This window comes from Tamandua tetradactyla, chromosome 3, assembly GCF_023851605.1.
Source record: "Tamandua tetradactyla isolate mTamTet1 chromosome 3, mTamTet1.pri, whole genome shotgun sequence".
Lineage (NCBI taxonomy): Eukaryota > Metazoa > Chordata > Mammalia > Pilosa > Myrmecophagidae > Tamandua > Tamandua tetradactyla.
In genome coordinates this window covers 152,199,486-152,219,869 of record NC_135329.1, presented here as the reverse complement: position 1 = coordinate 152,219,869, position 20,384 = coordinate 152,199,486, and the positions used below count along the sequence as shown (strand labels likewise).

The 20,384-nt window shown below is 33.2% G+C and overlaps 1 protein-coding gene and 1 long non-coding RNA gene across 18 annotated transcripts in view; one reads left to right on the top strand and one right to left on the bottom strand.

Moving 5' to 3' along the window:
- The window catches only part of ZNF385B (zinc finger protein 385B), a 479,275-nt gene that overhangs the window by 245,052 nt on the left and 213,839 nt on the right, over nt 1–20,384 (top strand). The window lies entirely within an intron of this gene.
- LOC143677826 (uncharacterized) overlaps nt 2,676–20,384 on the bottom strand; it is a 132,143-nt gene continuing 114,434 nt past the window's right edge. Inside the window, exons 4-5 of one of the 2 annotated variants that reach the window (XR_013172909.1) lie at nt 9,323–9,421; nt 2,676–3,354 (exon numbers count right to left, since the gene is read on the bottom strand). This is a non-coding gene — a long non-coding RNA (uncharacterized LOC143677826). Of the gene's footprint in view, nt 3,355–4,100; nt 4,192–9,322; nt 9,422–20,384 lie in introns of those variants that run through there. The other variant, XR_013172910.1, reaches the window with a different exon arrangement.

Genomic DNA, 20,384 nt, shown 5'->3' with positions numbered 1-20,384 from the left:
GAAATTAGCAATTCTTAACACTTGTCCTACTGTAAAGTTTTTTTAAATGTAATTTTATTGAGATATATTCACACACCATATAATATATACCTTATAATCAGTGGTTCTCAGTTTCCTCACATAGTTGCATATTCATCACCATGATCATTTTTGGAACATTTGATTTCTCCAGAAAAAAGAAATTCCCAAACATTCCATACCCCTCAACCCCCACCGTACCCCTCTCCCTTATTGACCACTAGTGTTATATGCTACCCAATTTAAAGACATACAGTACGGGTAGGTTAACTAAGATACTGTAGTAGACAGATATATACAAACACAGGCAACTGGCTTTTTAATTTTTATCGCTACTATAAAATTTTAACTAAGATTTTTCCCTATTAATAAGTTGTGCATCCAGGGTTTTATAAACTTTATGTTTTATCTAAATAGCCAACCCTCTCCCACTGTAAATTTTAAAATGAGGTTTTTTTGGGGGTTTAAAATGAGTACAAAAAAATGTAAAAATACAGAAAAAAATAAATTATCCAAACCGTGTTAGCATATTTTAGATTATTTTGTCCCAAACATTGTATAGATTCATATATACAAACATTCACATTGATATGTAATATGTATAATTTTACAAATTTAATCTCTTTTATATATCTAGTTCTACATCCTTTCTCCCGTTTATTGTATAATGACCATTTTCTTGTGTCACTAAATATATTTTATAACATTTCATGATATACATATACCATAATTTATTGATCAATTCCCCTGCTATTTAACATTTAGGATGTCTCTTATACAAGTTTAGTCCCTTTCTTTTTATTCTTTATTTATCTTTTCTGGATTCTCAGACTTAGATTTCTGTATACATGCCTAAATAAATGTTCACTCTATTCACTTAAAGGATGACCTAGTTAATAGGAGATATCTTTCATTTATGGATATAAAAAATTGAAAAGCTGATTAGTTGCAAAATTTCCCTTAGTTATATATAACCTTACTAGAAATAATAATAACTAATGCCTTTGATGGTCTTAATTAAAACTTTGGAATTAGAATAAAAAGTAACTGCCTTTAAAGAATTCTTCATATATTTTAGACACTAGAAATAAGAACTCTTGAATTAATGGATAAAATATGCTAGAACTTAATATCTGGTATGATAGAAAAATCTGAAATGATAGTATAGTACAAAGTGAAATGATTTACTCTCAGATATTTTCATTTTTCCCTGAAGGAAATAAAAGATATGAAATCAAAGACAAACAAAAAGACCTCTTTAAATGCTTTTTTGAAATAAATTTTCCTTTAATTTAAAAATAATTATATTTTCAATTCCAAAAAAAAAAGAAAGAAAACTATGAAATATTTTACTTTCTCTGAAAATCATTAGGAAAAAACTTCAGTTCAACCCTGCTGTCTCAATTCTCTGGTTTTTGTAAGGTGGCAGAAGCGCTGGACATGAGGGTTTGACAATGTGCTTAATCTCTTTTACTCTAAGTTTCCTTATCTGTACAATGGCTGTTATGAGAATTAATTGTATAAAATACCTAAAAGAATGCATGAGACATAACTGCCTGTCAGCAAATGCCAGTTCCTTTTGCTGTTGCCTTTAAATTATGACAATTTCAAGAGATAAATGTTTAAAATAATTTTGCTCTTTAAATTAGTCTTTAATTTCTCCCCTCCAATGAAAGTTATCAGTGAAACTGTGCTAGTTAGTGAATGGTTGCCATTTTGCAATAAAATCATAAACATATAGACAACTTGAGAAATGATTAATAGATAAAAATTAAGTTAAACTTCTAAGGTTAACTAATTCTGATGTCCCTGTAAGTATTCTGATTTCCTTATGCATAGTTAATTTGTCAAAAATTATTAAAACAATAACTTAAAATTGTATAGCAATTTATGATTTAAAATGCTGTCATATTTAGGTTTGAGTCTTACACAACCAATATCACAGAGACTCAGAAAGATGAGTGATTGACCCGAAACCAAAAACTAATTCGTGCTAGGCACAGACTTTTAAAAGATACTTTTAGTTTGGTCTTTTAAATATGAAATAAGGAGAAAAGAGGAAAATTAAAACTGAAATGATACATTGGCTAAAAGTTAATGGAAAGGAACACTTCCTATCAAAAACTGTAATCTTAACTGGTTTAGGTGTTAAAAAACAAAAAATGAAAATAAATGAACTATGTATGCATCTTAAAAAATGAGAAAAACAGTAGCAAAATTAGCCAAAAGAAGTTAGGAAGCAGAAATGAACAAAGGTGAAAGCAAAACTATTTGTGGAACAGAAAACACACAAGGAAAAAAAAAATAAAGCAGGTATAAAGAAAATCAACTGCTAGTTCTTTGGGGGGGGGGCTCTATTTATATAGACAAATCTGGGGACAACCTGATTAAGAAAAAATTAAAGAAAATATAAATATAGAAGAGCTGAGTTCTATTTAACCTTCCCCAAACAGATATTTCTAATTCTAGTCAAACATTTTAGGGGAAGAGAGAGAGAGAGAGTGGTGGTCAGTTTTCCAATTCCTTTTATGAAGTTAGCATATACTTAATATCATCAAGTACCTGGTAAAGATGCCCTTTTTGTTTGATTAATTGGTCGTTTACTTTCATGAGGCTTCTCCTAATACAACTATGATAAAGGCCAATTACTTTTATGAAGGCTTTTAAAGATATAATTTTAGAGTCAGAATGGACCATAGAAGTCTGTCTTAACAATACTTTTTATTTTATGATTAAGAGAACAGGCTTAATGACACTGGGTGGCTTTCCATTTTATCTTGGCTTTCTGGTGTCGCTTTCCAATTCGTCACACCACTCAAGGACTAAGCAGGGATTCCAGTCAGTACTGGGCCAATATTGGAATCTCAACTTGGAAATCTGGGACTCCTGTGCATTTCTTCTTCCTAGTATAGTGTCTTCCTATCGAGTACTACACAGTTTGGGCCTGATCAGATGAGGGCCTGCCGTAGCCTTTAGCTTTTTCTCTTCGGCCGTCACAAAGCTCCAGTGAGTATTTCTGCACTTTGGTGTTTTAGTTTTTAAAACTTCCTATGGAGATAAACTGTCTCATAATTGTCCTTGTATAGTCTTAATCATTTAGGCAAAGTCAAAGGTTTATCATAATTGATTTGGTTTCGAAGGTAGTTTTCTCAGAAATATATTGTCCCTAACATTTAGAGAAGGCCTTCAGTGCTGCCATTCTTATTAAATTGCTATGTCTTTGAAGGTGAGATGGTCAGTGGTTCTCACACTGAAGATACTGACTCAACAGTAGTCCCAGATATCTGGATTTTTAGCAAGTATTCTGGTGATTCTGTAGGTGGTATTCACGCCACACTTTAGAAAAGAAAAAAAAAAACCTTAAATCGATATATTGATCATTAATTTTTAAATGGCTACTTCTAGGAATGATTATTTCCCAATAATATCTTACTTTATCAAATATAAGATTCTTTATATTGTTTAAGTCCTATTATTTTATGCATTCCAAGTTCCTGTGTGCATGGACACTGACCACTACTTTCCTAAGCACCCACTTGTGGATAGTTTTGTACAATGCAACTAATTATATGACCCATCTTGATTTAGAATTGAGAAAATGTGAATGGAAAAGGAGTGGGTTATGTGTGTGAATCTTGAAATTAATATAATATAGTAATAAAATAATTTACAACAGAAACTACTCATTCTAAATGGTAGGATAACATAATGGGTATTGGTTCTCAAAATCAAGTCCTGGGGCAAGAAATGTCAACATCACCTGGGAACTGTTAGAAATGTAAACTATCAGGCCCCACTTCAGAAAGAATGAATCATAAGTGCTGGGAATAGGGCCCAGCATTCTCTCTCTCTTTTTTTTTTTAAATTAATTTTTAAGTTTTCTTTTAAATACCAAAAAACACCAAACAAACACAAACATTCATAACTTTTGATCATTCCGTTCTACATCTATAATCAGTAATTCACAATATCATCACATAGTTGCATATTCATCATCATGATCATTTCTTGGAATGTTTGCATCTATTCAGAAAAAGAAATAAAAAGAAAACAGAAAAAAAATCATACATACCATTACCCCCCACCTCTCCCCCTCACTGATCAACAGCATTTCACTCTATTCACTCATTTGTTCCCCCTATTATTTATCTTCATTCCATATGTTTTACATGTCTGTTGATAAGGTAGATAAAAGGAGCATCAGACACAAGGTTTTCACAATCACACAGTCACACTGTGAAAGCTATATCATTATACAATCATCTTCAAGAAACATGGCTACTGGAACACAGCTCTACGTTTTCAGGCAGTTCCCTCCAGCCTCTCCATTACATCTTGACTAACAAGGTGATATTATTTAATGCATAAGAATAACATCCAGGATAACCTCTCAACTCGGTTTGGAATCTCTCAATCATTGACACTTCAGTTTGTCTCATTTCACTCTTCCCCCTTTTGGCCGAGAAGGTTTTCTCAATCCTTTGATGCTGAGTCTCAGCTCATTTAAGGGGTTTTCTCAATCTCTTAATGCTAAGTCTCAGCTCATTCTAGGATTTCTGTCCCACGTTGCCAGGAAGGTCCACACCCCTGGGAGTCATGTCTCACATAAACAGGCGGAGGGCAGTGAGTTTGTTTGTTGTGTTGGCTGGAAAGAGAGGCCACATCTGAGCAACAAAAGAGGTTCTCTTGGGGGTGACTCTTAGGCCTAATTTTAAGTGGGCTTGACCTATCCTTTGTGGGGTTAAGTTTCATGTGAACAAACCCCAAGATTGCGGGATCAGCCTTTAGCTTTCGTTGTCCACACTGCTTGTGAGAATATCAAGAATTCCACTTCGGGAAGTTGAATTTTCCCCCTTTCTCACCATTCCCTGAAGAAGACTTTGCAAATACTTTTTTATTCACTGTTCAAATCACTCTGGACAAACCAACGAAATCTCATGTCCTACTCAAGATTCCATATACTTACAGTGTTCAATTAAGCTGTCTACATAAGTTATATTAGGAAATGCACTAGTCAAAATATAAATTTTGTACCAAATAAACATTTTTTGCTTTAGTCTCACACATAAGGTAAAATTTTAAAATATTAATTACCATCTATTTTCAGCACCCTGCAGTAATGACATTCCTTTGTTCTTCCTCATGCAAAAACATTTTTAAAATTTGTACATTTTAGTCACTATCATTATACACTCTAGGCATTTCTAGATTATACCATCTCAGTCTTTATCATCTATCTTTCTTTCTGATTCCATTTGTGCCCACAGCCCTCCTCCCTCTACCAGCATTCTCTTTTAACAAGCCCTCCAGCTGATTCTTGATTCACAGTAAGGTCTGAGGACCTCTAGATTACAGAGAGTGGGAGTCAAGGGCAGGAAAAGAAGAATCCCTCCACATTTCCAGAGAAAAGCTTATTATGCTTCTGATTGATACTTGGTTTACCTAAAATAGAAATTTAAATGTGTAATTCTTAAGAGGACTGCATTTAAATTCAACACATATAGATACAAGAGGCCATCTACATTTTACAGCAGCAAAAACAAATCTTGGTATGTTTTATCAATATCATCTTTAGTCATCTCTCTCCCTTTCTTTTCTTTGTTCCAAATTATTCTACTTTCATAGTCTTTCCCCATCTTTCCTTTACCATTTAGATTCTTCTCCCTTTTAGACATTTTTCAGTCTCTCTCCCTCACTTTTACTATTTTCAAGTTTTTAACCTAACTTTACCCAAAATACAAGTAGTTAGTCATATAAAACTTGAATCCCTAATTAAGGACTAAGAGAATACAGAAACATGCACAAATACAAAAACTTCACTGCTTAGGTATTTGAACCTCAGAAAGAAGTTAAAGATAGTATGAGTTGCAAGATCATTTTAAAACAATTGTTAAAATATGTAATATTTGGAAGTGTCATGTTCTTTTCTGTTTTAGAATCATAAGCTCAGAAATCAACTAACTCATTGGCTGTAGTGCTAGTTCATATGCTGTATATTCTTCCCTTGGGTCCATATAGATTTTCTCTTCTTAAAATGTTAATACACCTCAAGTAGGAAAATAAAAAGAAATGAGATGTTTCTTTGTTAAATGTCCACTGTAATATCTTTATTGCTTTAAAACTGTAAGGCTTGTTCTTCTATCAGAAGAGATGTATTTTAAAAATAATTGTCTTTGTATTAAGAGTCAAACAGTCCACTGTGAAACTGAAATCTCATTGGAGCTCAAGCTCATAACACCAAATGAAAAATACATGTGCATTTTCTGATCCTTAGTGACTGATATTTTAATAGTAAATCTTCCTTAAAATCATGCAAATTATACCATTCATTTTGTAGCAGAATTTATTTTTATTGATAGTGAAATGCAGTTTAAATTCTTAAAGAAGGGAAGCATTGAGGAAGAAAGAGGGTAGTTCCATTTTTTTAATGTAATTTCATGAACTTATTTGCATAAATTGAAATTTTTTTCTTAGTGAATTGAGTAGAAATATTACTTAGAATTTTAAAGAAACAGCATGATCAATTCAGAATTTACGTCTCAAACTTCAGTGAAGTAACTTACTTTTCATAGTTTTTTTTGGCTCTGTAGGCTAAGGAGGCAACATCTACTGACAGTCACTGTATTGTTTGTTATTTTCAAACGAGGTACACAGAGAGTGAGTGTTGTTGGTACAGTACTCCAGCAAGCTTAGGATACAAGGAGGAGTTTGTGAAGGCTCACAGTCTGTCATAAAGTTTGTGGCAGGTTAATGTACTTCTCTCAGCTCTCAATACATTTGTTACATGTAAACTACAGACGGCCTGAGCTGACTATTGCTAAGAAACATGCTTTTAGGTAAGTAACAAGCATTGCAAATAAATGGTGGACTACTTCCGAAATGAAAGAAATATATGTGTAGTTATATCTGGCTTTAGCTGTAATTTTGCATAATTGTTCAGATTTCATGCCATGCTTAGGCATACCATGATATTGTTTTTTTGTACTCCTAGTTATTGTTTTTAATGTGATAAGTTTTGGCGATTTACCACAATCTTGGAAATGTGTGAATAAGTTAATAAGGCAGGCATGACTGGCACTTGACTTGTACTTTTTTTCTTCTGTTAAGGTGAGCCTCACATTTTGGGGTTTAATTGGTGGTTGTTATAGACAATAGAATCTGCATGATCTAAATGTTAACCTAGGATTTTTAAGATTCTGTATTTCTAGATGTTGTTAAAATGCTATGATATATATTCTAAAAATATGATATAGCTATGATGTATCTTCTAAAAATATAAAAATAAATGTAAGTACCTAAATTGTCAGCTTTAAAATTACTTGCAAGTAGCAGAACGTTGGAAAGGTGAAGTGTTAATATGTTGCATATTTTGAGTAATGTTCACAACTATATCATATACAATAGAAGATATTTTTAAAAATATAACATATTTGCATTAATCTTAATAGAAATCTGACAAAATCTTTCAAAGAACATTTGATATTGGATGCTTTCCTGCTTTATGGAAGATCTTAATTAAATAGGAATTTCATTGGAAGCTACATAAACATTTAAAAATGCTTCATTGATAAAATGCTTCATTTACAGTCAAGTTAATATTGTGAAACACTGGTTGATGTTAGAAGTATGTAAGCATATACATTCAGAATTTTATGGCTTAGATTATTTATTTCATAGAAATTTTAGTACGTGTTGAGGAATTTTCCAGTTTAAAAAGACTAAACATCAAATATCCAGGAAATTAGATGAAAACATATTTTATTGTAATGGCTTATATTTTGATCAGCTGTCCACATTACTTCACATGTGAAAACCATTTCAGTCTTCTGTTTTGGAGTTACAATGTCAGGGTTTAAGGATGTTTGATAACCCATTTGGAACATAACAAACATAATTACTTTAATAGATTAAAAGATAAATTTTGTTTTACTTTGTCAGTGTGATAATTTAAATATTAGGTCAACCAGCACAGAGAAGTTTTGTAATTGATGATGTATGTTTTGTCCATTTTTGTTGTAATGTGAAGTCTATCATTCTACTTGGCAACAGTGTCTTACAGTGAAGAAAAGGACTGGTTTGGGAGTTAGGAGACCCAGGCCTTGATCCTGGGGTCTTCAGCCCTTCTTCTAAATGTGTGACTTTACCTCTTTGAACTTGGATTGCCTCCTCTATAAAATGATTTCTTAAAAATTTTACTCTACTCAGTGGCAGAATTCTCGCATGCCACGCCAGAGACCCAGGTTCGATTCCTGGTGCCTGCCCATGTAAAAAAAAATTTTTTTTTCACTCTATGTTTTACTCTTCTAGTTCCGCTTTCCATGATTTTGTCATGCTGGAGCTTATGTATACATATATAAGATATACTGGAAATTTTAAACAAAGGGCCATCCTTTTACCCAGGAGACCCCTTCACGTTATATAACAGTTCAATGACAGTGCTGTGAAGAGAGCCTTGTAGAATAGCCCTGGTCTCTGCAAAGTGCACCCACATTTGGGTAAAGCAGTCACCATTTTGTTTATCATTTGCCAAGGCCCCGATATACATGAATAGGTTTCACAGTCCTTAAAGTCTGAAACCTCTGACCATACTCACATTGAAGATATTTTATTAAAAATAAATAAATAAAGCAATCCTGCTGTTGAGCTCATCTATACAGTGGCTTAACAGGCAAAATCTCAAAATATATTCTGCCCTCATCCATCATGTCTCCATTTGCCCAAGATTTCTTCATTTGATTGGAAATGAAAAGTTTCCACCATTTCACTGAGATAATTTCAGTGGCTGAGGTGGCAGAGCATGTGCTTCAGATGACACAAGTTTGAATCCCCCCTCCTCCACTTCTGAGTAGCTTCAGGAAAATCACCTGTTCTTTCTGGATTCAATTCCTCTATAAGTGAGGATACAAATATTTATTTCATATGATTGCTGTAAGGGTTAAATAAGTAACATGTATAGTGTCAAATGCAGTATATTGGCCTTTTAAGTAGGCAACCAAAAAATGGCAGAATGTTGTCTTATTAAATGATCAACTGCTGACGTCTATTTCTAGCCTATATTTACTAGGTTCACTAAAAACTGTATGGGTTTTATGAAATTATTTACTCCAATGTTCCAATAAGATGAGTGATTTAATTCCTTATGTGAATTTAGATGCAACCAGAGCTAACTTTAAATTATGGTTGTGAGTTATAATTACTTCAGTGGTTAAGACCATCTTGGTCTTCTGGCAGGGAAAAAAAAGTTAAATTTTACAGCGTATGTGAAAGAAGTATTTGTGAATTCATCTCTGTCTACTATTCATACCTGGGTTAGAATGAGCCGTGGTGTTGAGCAGTTTCTTGGGAACATTACATAAACTTATTTGTACTTGGCCGTGTAGCAGTTGGAAATATGCACCCAGGCCTGAAAAGAACCAAACAGCAAATTTTTCACAGGCAGGAAACCTAATATTTATACAATAATCAATAGGGCGATGGTCACTGAGGTGGCTTCTGACTGAGTTTTCTTGTTCATAGTGAAGGAAGCTAGCATCTTTTCTTAAAGGGTTTATTTCATGTTAATATATTCAGCAGAACTAGACTGAAGCATAATTGTGACACAGGCATTTGGACACCAGAGGTTCTCTGTTCTCATTTCCCTCCACTCCAATATGGAGTACCCTCCCTTTCCCCTTCTTTCCTCTACCAAACTAGCTTTCCAATCTATTTTAAATGACTAAATTTAAACATTTTCATATGTTTGTATATTAACACACTGAAAAAATTTAAGCTAAAATTCTGAAGCTATAATAAATGCAATTTGAAGCAATAGCCAGTGGGTTAGGAGGTTTTGAAGAAACAAGAAGCAAAGACATAAATCCCATAGATTATGCATTCTCATAGACCTCAAATGGGCAAGAATTCATTCTTGGGGGGCAATAAAATCTTACTCTTTTTATGGATGAAGTAGCTAAAAAATACAGTTCATAAACAGACATATGCTATAGCTGTGGTATTAAAATTTAATAGGTTATAATTAAGGGGAAAATGCTTATAAAGCCCTGTTTGGGTGACAATAATGAAGAAAAGATTGAGAAATTTGCTCTAGATGAGTATATCCTATAAGTCTGAAGAGTAAGAATTTTACTAAATGGTTTTTATTTATTTTTGTATGAAGTAACATGCATGATTTAGTGGTTATACTTGAAACCAATATTTATTTTTTAATAATCAAATATGGTCATTTGTTGTGCCTTTGCTCTTTTCAGTTGTAAGAGGAAATAAAGAGGAGAGAGAGGAGAACAAGGTGTATTTGGATTTGAATCCCAGCTCCATTTCTTATTTGTCCTGTGACCTTTGATAAATTGCTTACCCTCTTTAAGCCTCACTTGTCTTGCCTTCACTTTTCTTGGGGATCATAATGTCCACCTTGTTAAATTCCAGTCCCAGAAGGATTAATTAAAATACTGTACAACAAGTTCTCTTCACATTGTCTGCTACATGGTAAAGCATGCCAATTAGTGCTATCATTTTTATGTGTTGTGTCTTTTTAAGCCAACTACTGTGTTTAAAATGTATTCTAGAAAAAAGGATTTAAATTTGGGAAGCGAAAGTAGTATTATGCACAAGAACAAGTGTTAATGCTGTCTATTTTTTTAAAAAAAGAACTTCAAGTGTTCCTTTAAACCAGTGACCAAACACGTTGACATAAATCAAAAGCTGAATAAAATCTGAATTAAGGTTTTAACATCCCTAGATTCTAACATAATCTCTGTCAATATGATGATTAACTATTCTCACAGCTCTATTGAAATATACTTTCTTTAAACAGTATATTGAACTCATTCAGCTGTAAAATTATAGTTTTATTTCCCCTACCACCCTGAGAATTTATTTTGGTATCATTTGAAGTCATGTCTGTGATGCCACTTTTTTATTATTAGAGAAGTTGTGGGTTTATGAATAATCATTCATAAAATACAGGATTCCCATATACTACTCTATTATTAACACCTTGCCTTGGTGTAGTACATTTGTTACAAATGTTGAACACTCATTTTTATAATTGCACTATAAACTTTAATCTATAGCTTAAATTAGGGTTTTCTGTGCTGTGCAGTTCCATGGAATTTAAAAAAAAATTTTTTACTCTAGTAATATATATATATAAAACTAGTATTTCCCTTTTTAACCACATTCAAAAATATATTTCAATGCCATTAATTACATTCACAATGTTGTGCTGCCATCACCACCATCCATTACCAAAACTTTTCCATCATCCCAAATAGAAAGTCAGGACATTTTAAAGCTTAACTTCCTATTCCCTGCCCCTACCCCATCCCCTAGTAACTTATATCCTAGATTCTAACTCTGTGAGTTTGCTTATTCTAACTATTTTATACCAGTGAGATCATACAATATTTGACCTTTTGTGTATGGTTTATTTCAAGGTTCATCCATGTTATCACGTATATCAGAACTTTATTCCTTTTTATGGGTGAATAATATTCCATTGTTTGTATATACCACAATTTGTTTATTCATCAGTTGATCTACACTTGGGTTGCTTCCATCTTTTGACAATTGTGAATAATGCTGCTATGAACATTGGCGTGCAAATATCCGTTCAACTCCCTGCTTTCAATTCTTTTTTTTTGTGTGTGTGTGTGTGTATATATATACACACACACACAATTTTCCCTCTAATATATATTTGTGTGTATATATATATATATATACACAAAACTTAGAGGGAAAACTGTTCCTCTTTCATCGTTGAATATGATGTTAGGTATAGGTTTTTCTCATAAGCCTTTTATCGTGTTGAAGAAATTTCTTTCTATTCCTAGTTTTCTTTATTTTATCAAGAAAAGGTGCTGGAATTTATCAAATGCCTTTTCTACATCAATTGATATGATCATTTGTTTTCTTGTCTTTCATTCTATTAGTGTGCTATGTTACATTAATTAATTTTATGTTGAACCAACCTTACATACCAGGGAAAATCCCACTTGATCATGATGTATAATTTCTTTAATGTTCTGTTAGATTTGATTGGTTGGATTTTGATGAGGATTTCTGCATCTATGTTCATAAGATAGATAGATATATATACATACATATATATATATATATACATACATATATATATATATACCTGAAGTATGATTTCCAGGTCATTTGATAATTATATACTTAACTTTCTGAGGACTGGTCAAATTATATTCCATAGAGGCTGCACCAGTTCATGTTCCCACGAGAAATGAATAAATTTTCATATTTCTCTACATCCTCTCCAACACTAGTAATTTTGTTTTTTTAAATAATAATCATTCTAGTGAGTGTGAATTGATATCTTATTGTGGTTTTGATTTGCATTTTCCAAATAGCTAATGATGGAGAATATCTTTTTATGAGCTTTTTGGTCTTTTGTATAATTCTTTGGAAGAATGTCTATTCAAGTCTTCTGCCCATTTTTTAATTGGATTGTTTGGGGAAAAATTCCTATAACTCAATAACAACAACAACAAAGTTTTTGTTGTTGAATTGTAGGATTTCTTTTTGTATTCTGGATATTAAACCCTTGTCAGATATGTGGTTTCCAAATATTTTCTCCCAATATGTAAGTTGTCATTTTACCTTCATGATAAAGTTGTTTGATACACAAAAGTTTTAAATTTTGATGAGGTTCCTTTTATCTATTATTTCTTTTGTTGCTTGTGTTTTGGGTGTAAAGTCTAAGAAACCATTGTCTAACACAAGATCCTGAAAATGCTTCTCTACATTTTTTTTCTAGGAGTTTTATGATCCTAGTTCTTATATTTAGGTCTTTGATCCTTTTTGTATTCATTTCTGTAGATGTGACATAGGGCTCGCCTTCATTCTCTCAGCACCATTTATTGAAGAGACTATTCTTTCCCAATTGAGTGAACTAGACATCTTTGTCAAAAATTAATTGGCCATAAATGTGAGTGTTGAAAAAGTTAACTCATAATGGATCAAAGATCTAAACATTAGGTCTAAGACCATAAAACAGTTAGAGGAAAATATAGGTAAATATCTTATAAATCTTATAATTGGAGGTGGTTTTTTAGACCTTACACCCAGAGCAAGAGTACTGAAGAAATAAATAAATAAATGGGAACTCCTCAAAATTAAACACTTTTGTGCATCAGAGAACATCATCAAGAAAGTAAAAAGACAGCTTACACAATGGGAGACAATATTTGGAAATGACATATCAGATATAGGTCTAGTATCCAGAATTTATAAAGAGATTGTTCAACTCAACAACAAAAAGACAGCCAATCCAATTACTAAATGGGAAAAAGACTTGAACAGACACTTCTCAGAAGAGGAAATACAAATAGCCAAAAGGCACATGAAGAGATGCTCAACTTCCCTGGCCATTAGAGAAATGCAAATCAAAACCACAATGAGATATCATCTCACACCCACCAGAAGGGCCATTATCAACAACACAGAAAATGACAAGTGCTGGAGAGGATGTGGAGAAAGAGGCACACTTATTCACTGTTGGTGGGAATGTCAAATGGTGCAACCGCTGTGGAAGGCAGTTTGGCGGTTCCTCAAAAAGCTGAATATAGAATTGCCATCTGACCCAGCAGTACCATTGCTAGGTATCTACTCAAAGGACATAAGGGCAAAGACACCAACGGACATTTGCACACCAATGTTTATAGCAGCATTATTTACAACTGCAAAGAGATGGAAACAGCTAAAATGTCCATCAACAGACGAGTGGCTAAACAAACTGTGGTATATCCATACGATAGAATATGATGCAGCTTTAAGACAGAATAAAGTTATGAAGTATCTAACAACATGTATGGACCTTGAGAACATTATGCTGAATGAGACTAGCCAAAAACAAAAGGACAAGTACTGTATGGTTTCACTGATATGAACTGACATTAGTGAATAAACTTGGGATATTTCGTTAGTAACAGAGACCATCAGGAGATAGAAATAGGGTAAGATATTGGGTAATTGGAGCTGAAGGGATACAGGCTGTGCAACAGGACTGAATACAAAAACTCAGAAATGGACAGCACAATACTACCTAACTGTAATACAATTATGTTAAAACACTGAATGAAGCTGAATGCGAGAATGATAGAGGGAGGAGGGCTGGGGGCATAAATAAAATCAGAAAGAAAGATAGATGTTAAAGATTGAGATGGTGTAATCTAGGAATGCCTAGAGTGTATAATAATAATGACTAAATGTACAAATTTTAAAAATGTTTTTGCATGAGGAAGAACAAAAGAATGTCATTACTGCAGGGTCCTGAAAATAGATGGTAATTAATATTTTAAAATGTCACCTTCTGTATGAGACTAAAGCAAAAAATGTTTATTAGATACAAAATTTATATTTTGACTAGTGCATTTCCTAATATAACTTATGTAGATAGTTTGATTGAACACCATGAGTACGTGGAATCTCAGGTAGGACATGAGATTTTGTTGGTTAGTCCAGAGTAATGCCCCAATGAATCCCAGAGTGATTCGATCAGTGAGTGAAAAAGTATTTGCAAAGCCCCCTTTGGGGAATGGTGAGAATGGGGAGAAATTCAACTTCCCCAAGTTGAATTCTTGATATTCTCACAAGCAGTGTGAACAACCAAAGCTATAGGCTGAGCCCCCAGTTTTGGGGGTTGTTCATATGAAACTTAACCCCACAAAGGATAGGTCAAGCCTACTTAAAATTAGGCCTAAGGGTCATCCCCAAGAGAACCTCTTTTGTTGCTCAGATGTGGCCTCTCTCTCCAGCCAACACAACAAGCAATCTCACCACCCTCCCCCTGTCTACGTGGGACATGACTCCCAGGGGTGTCGACCTTCCTGGCAACGTAGGACAGAAATCCTAGAATGAGCTGAGACTCAGCATCAAGGGATTGAGAAAACCTTCTCGACCAAAAGGGGGAAGAGTGAAATGAGACAAAGTGTCAACGGCTGAGAGATTCCAAACAGAGTCGAGAAGTTATCCTGGAGGTTATTTTTACACATTGAGTAGATATCACCTTGTTATTCAAGATGTAATGGAGAAGCTGGAGGGAACTGCCTGAAAATGTAGAGCTGTGTTCCAGTAGCCATGTTTCTTGAAGATGATTGAATAATGGTATAGCTTTCAAAATGTGACTGTGAAAACCTTGTGTCTGATTCTCCTTTTATCTACCTTGTCAACAAACGAGTAGAACATATGGAGTAAAAATAAATAATAGGGGGAACAAATGTTAAAATAAACTTAGTTTGAAATGCTAGTGATCAGTGAAAGCGAGGGGTAAGGGGTATGGTAGGTATAATCTTTTTTTTTTTCTGTTTTCATTTTATTTCTTTTTCTGATGGATGCAAATGTTCTAAGAAACGGTGAATATGCAACTAAGTGATGATATTGTGTATTACTGATTATCTATGTTAATGTTTTATTACATTTGTTAAATTTTTTTAAATTAATAAATAATTTTTTTTTTTAATGTGTTGATTCCTCAACTCTCAGTTGATTCCATTGGTCTATGTGTCTGTCCTTGGGCAAGTACCATCCTGTTTTAATTACTGTGGCTTTGTAATAAGTTTTAAGGCTGGGAAATGTGATTCCTTCAATTTCATTTCTTCTTTTTCAAGATGGATTGGGGTATTTGAGGCCCATTACCCTTGTGTATAAATCTGATTATTGCTTTTCCATTTCTTCCAAGAAGGCTGTTGGAATTTTGGTTGGAATTGTGTTGAATCTGTAGATCACTTTGGATAGAATAACAATATTTAGTCTTGCAATTCATGGTCAAGGAATACCCTTTCACTTATTTAGGTCTTCTTTGACTTCTTTCAGCATTGTTTTGTAGTTTTACATGTAAAAGTCCTGAACATCCTTAGTGAGATTTATTCCTATATATTTTATTCTTTTGGTTGCTGTTATTAATGATTTTTTTTTCTTGATTTCTTCTTTCGATAGGTCATTTTTACTGTGTAGAAACATTACTAATTTTGGAGTGTTGACCTCATACCCTGTCACTTTGCTGAATTCATTTATTAGCTCTAGGAACTTTATTGTAGAGTTTGCAGGCTTTTCTGAATATAGGATCATGTGATCTATAAATAGGGAAAGTTTTACTTCTTCCTTTCAAATGTAAATGCTTTTTCTTTTACTTGCCCAATTGCTCTGACTAGAACTTCCAGTACAATGCTGAATAACAGTGATGACAGTGGGCATCCTTGTCTTCTTCCTGATCTTAGAGGGAAAACTGTTACTGTTTCATCATTGAGTATGATGTTAGATGTAGGTTTTTCTTATATGCCCTTTATTGTGTTGAAGAAATTTCTTTCTATTCCTTGTTTTATTTATTTTATCAAGAAGAGGTGCTGGAATTTATCAAATGCCTTTTCTACATAAATTGATATGATCGTTTGTTTTCTTGTCTTTCATTCTGTTAGTGTGCTATGTCACATTAATTGATTTTATGTTGAACCAACCTTACATACCAGGGATAAATCCCACTTGATCATGATGTATAATTTCTTTAATGTTCTATTTGTTGGATTTTGATGAGGATTTCTGCATCTATGTTCATAAGGTAGGTTGCATATGTGCAATTTTCTTTTCTTGTAGTGTCCTTATCTGGCTTTGATGTGAGAATGAGGTTGGCCTGTTAGAATGAATTAGAGAGTCTTCCCTCCTCTTCAGTTTTTTTGGAAGTGTCTGAAAAATATTCTTGCTAATTCTTCTTTGAATTTCTGGTAAAATTCCCTTTGAAGCCATCTGGTCCTGGGCTTTTCTTTGTTGGGAAGTTTTTGATTACTGATTTAATCTCTATGCTAATAATTGGTTTGTTGCAATCTTCTACTTCTTCTCAGTCAGTGTAGGTAGTTTGTGTGTTTCTAGGAATTTTTCCATTTCATCTAGATTATCTAATTATTGACAAAGTTGTTCATAGTATCAACTTATAGACTTTTTTATTAAAGTGGGGTTGCTAGTAATGTCCGCCTTTTCATTTCTAATTTTAGTCATTTGTGTCCTCTCTCTTTTTTCTTCATCAGTCTAGTAAAGGTTTATCAATTTTACTAATCATTTCAAAGAAACTACTTTTGGTTTTGTTGATTCTCCCCCTCCCTTTATTCCCTATTTGATTTATTTCCCCTCTGATCTTTGTTATTTCTTTCCTTCTTCTTGCTTTGAGTTTAGTTTGCTCTTCTTTTTCTAGTTCTTCCGGTTTTGAGATTAAGTCTCTGATTTCAAATCTTTCTTCTTTTTTCATGTAAGCCTTTAGAGCTATAAATTTCCCTCTCAGCACTGCCTTTGCTGCAACCCGTAGGTTTTGATATGTTGTAGACTCATTTTCATTTGCCTGAAGCTATTTCCTAATTTTCCATGTGTTTTCTTCTTTTAACCCATTGGTTGTTTAAGAGCATGTGGTTTAATTTCTACATATTTGTAAATTTCCTATTTCTCCTTTATTTATTTCCACTTTCATTTCATGTGGTCAGAGAAGAGACACTATGATTCCAATATTTTTTTAATTTATAGAGACTTGTTTTATGATTTAACATATTCCATCCTGGAGAATGATTTATGTGCTCTCAAGGGCACGTAAATTCTCTTGTTGTTGGGTGAAGTGTTCTATGTAATCTGTTAGAATTAGTTGGTTTAGAGTATCATTCAAGTCTTTTATTTCCTTATTGATTTTCTGTGTATATGTTCTATCCATTATTGAAAGAGTGTATTAAAGTCTCCTTTTATTAATGTAGAACCATCTATTTCTCTGTTCGTATCTGTCAGTATTTATGTCATATATTTCGGGACTCTGCTGCTAGATACATATGAATTTACAATTGTTACAGCTTATTACCCTTTATCAATATATAATGCCTATTTTGTCTCTCATAACTGTTTTTTACTTAAAGTTTATTTCATCTTATATTAGTATCACTACCTCAACTCTGTTTTGGTATTTCTTCCATGGTATATATTTTTCATCATTTCACTTTCAATTACCTGTCTCTTGAATTTAAGGTCAGTTTCTTTTAGATGGCATATAATTGGGTCATGGTTTTTTTTTAAAACTCATTCTGCCTATCTTTGCCTTTTGGCTGCAGAGTTTAATCCATTTACATTGAAGTCACTGCTGATAAAAAAGGAATTTCTTCTGCCATTTTGCTAGTCTTTGTACGTCTCATACCCTTTAGTCCCTCAATTCTTCCCTTAATGCCTACTTTCATATTTATTTGATTTTTTTATTGTATTATATTGACTCCTTTCTCATTTCTGTCTAGATATAATTTTCATATATTTTCCTTATGGTTATCATAGGGTTAAAATTTAACATCTGATACTTATGACAATCATATTTGATTTGATACCACCATGACTTCAATAGCACACACATATATTTTTCCTATATGCTTCTATCCTTCCACGTTTTTTGCGCTTGTTACAAATTATCTTTGTACATTGTATGTACAAAGCCATAAATTTGTTATTACTTATTATGTGTTTGCATTTTAACATCTTTAGGAAATAAGAAGTAAAGTTACATACCAAGAAGCACAATACTGTTTTTTTTGGGGGGGGGGGCTGTAATAGCCCAAAAGTGATGGAATTCAGAAAGCACTGGTGATACAATTATGTAAGTTTATTCCTAGCTTTCCAGGAAGCTGGGAGATCAGAGTTTCACAGAGTAGACAAACATTGCATTTCAAAAGCACAAGAGAAATTATAGTATGCTTCATTTGAAATAAAATATGTTGGTTCAGATCCTGTCTCTTTATGTTTTAAAAATCATACCCCAAGAGCACTTTTGAAGAAGTGTTAATTTTTAAAAGCCATTAATTAGAATATAAGTGGGCTTATTTAAGAATACTTACATATTAAGTAATATCCTGGAAATTCTGGTTCACAATAGGTGGATTTTAATCCATGTAGAATTTTCTCAAGTCTAAATAATGCCATTCCATTGGAAGAATCAGAATTTTCAGGATAGTGGGAGGTAAATGTTTCAGCCCAAATGGAGAGATTTGAAATATAACCATACTCTTTGAGGACTAAGCAGTGTAAAAATTTTTATCAAACCTGGAAGTCTGGACGTATTATCCCCAAGAGGCTAAAATAATCTTCAATGGTGGACATACAAATAACAGCATCATAATGAATTAATACAGTTTTGTTCATCCTATTTATTTCAGTTAAAGAAATCTGAGGTCTGACTTTAAAGCATGTTACAAAGGTACAGTGGTCAAAACAGCATGGTACTGGCATAAGGATAAATATACTGATCAATGGAATCAAATAGTGTTCAAAAATAGACCCTCTCATCTATGGACAATTTATCTTTGATAAGGTGGTCAAGCCAATACACCTGGGACAAAACAGCCTCTTCAATAAATGGTGTTCGAAGAACTGGATATCCATATGCAAAAGCATGAAAGAGGATCCATATCTCACACCCTATACAAAAATTAACTCAAAATGGATCAAAGACCTAAACATTAGAGCTAAGACCATAAAACATTTAGAAGAAAATGTAGAAAATATCTTATAAATCTTGTAATATGAGATGGTTTCCTAAACCTTATACCCAAAGCACAAGCATTGAAAAAAAAAAAAAAAAGGGAACTACTCAAAATTAAACACTTTTGTGCATCAAAGAACTTTTTCAAGAAAGTAAAAAGGCAACCTATGCGATGGGAGACAATATTTGTAAACCACATATCAGATAAGGGTTTAGCATCGAGACTATATAAAAAGATTCTTCAACTCAACAACAAAAAAGACAACCCAATTTAAAAATGACATGAACAGATACTTCTCAGAAATACAAATGGCTAAAAGACACATGAAAAGATGCTCAACTTCACTGGATATTAGGGAAATGCCAATCAAAATCACAATGAGATATCATTCGACAGCCACTACAATGGCCATTATAAAAAAAAAGACAAGTGCTAGAGAGGATGTGGAGAAAGAAACACACTTATCCACTGTTGCTGGGAATGTAAAATGGTACAACTACTCTGGAAGGCAGTTTGGCAGTTCCTCAGGAAGCTAAGTATAGAATTGCCATATGATCCAGCAATACCATTATTAGGTATATATTCAGAGGACCTGAGGGCAAGGACACAAACAGACATTTGCACAACAATGTTTACAGCAGCATTATTCATAATTGCCAAGAGATGGAAACAGCCCAAATGTCCATCAGTGGATGAGTGGGTGAACAAGCTGTGCTATATGCATATGATGGAATCTTATGCAGATCTAAGACAGAATAAAGTCATGAAGCATTTAACAATGTGGTTGAACCTCGAGGACATTATGCTGAGTGAAATTAGCCAGAAACAAAAAAAGGACAAAAAGTTTATGGTCTCACT